This window comes from Macrosteles quadrilineatus, unplaced genomic scaffold (genome assembly GCF_028750875.1).
Source record: "Macrosteles quadrilineatus isolate MER2022 unplaced genomic scaffold, UCM_ALF_1.0 Scaffold_3__2_contigs__length_128488019, whole genome shotgun sequence".
Lineage (NCBI taxonomy): Eukaryota > Metazoa > Arthropoda > Insecta > Hemiptera > Cicadellidae > Macrosteles > Macrosteles quadrilineatus.
In genome coordinates, this window is record NW_026542596.1 from 44,706,028 (window position 1) to 44,706,778 (window position 751).

The following is a 751-nucleotide window of genomic DNA, read 5'->3' on the forward strand; positions in this document are numbered from 1 at the left end:
TTTAGTGTATTTTTATTTGTCCTTTTAAATGGCTGTTAACTGCGTTTTTAATTTTAAAAGTCCTTCGAAAGGAGCCAGTTTGAAGGATTGGAATCTGGTTTGCCCCATGGTGGAAGGAAAAAACATAGGTGTGCTACTCCCACATATTCTGACGTCACTTGGATTGCAAACAAAAGATCACCTGATTATAACTGTCAAATTAGTATATGTATTTGTTTTGATTTAGTTGTTATTGTTTTTATAATTTGTGTTTTTATAATTTGTGTTTTTATAAAAACAATAACAATCAAATCAAAACAAATACATACTAATTTGACAGTTATAATCAGGTGATCTTTTGTTTGCAATCCAAGTGACGTCAGAATATGACGGGAATAGCACATCAATGTTTTTCCTTCCACCATGGGTTTGTCCTGTCTTATAGAATTTTGTATTTAGCAGCTGATTCAATTTGTGTTATTTGTTTATTTGTTTTCTAAAACAAACTTTACATTAGTATGTTTTGTTCTGCTTTATAAAACCTCGGTTTAAGGTATAATTCTTTTCTCTCTACATCAATTTATTGAGCAAACAAACTCACTCATGGAGAAACTGTTAAGGCCTGAAAGATTAAATATAGATCCTGAATCCAGTTCAGCAGTTCAAGAATATCAACACCTTGGTTTAACACATTCAATAACTTTATTTTCATCACTCAAGCTAATGACCAAGAAAAGCTTCATTTGCTCATCAATCATATGTCATCATCGGT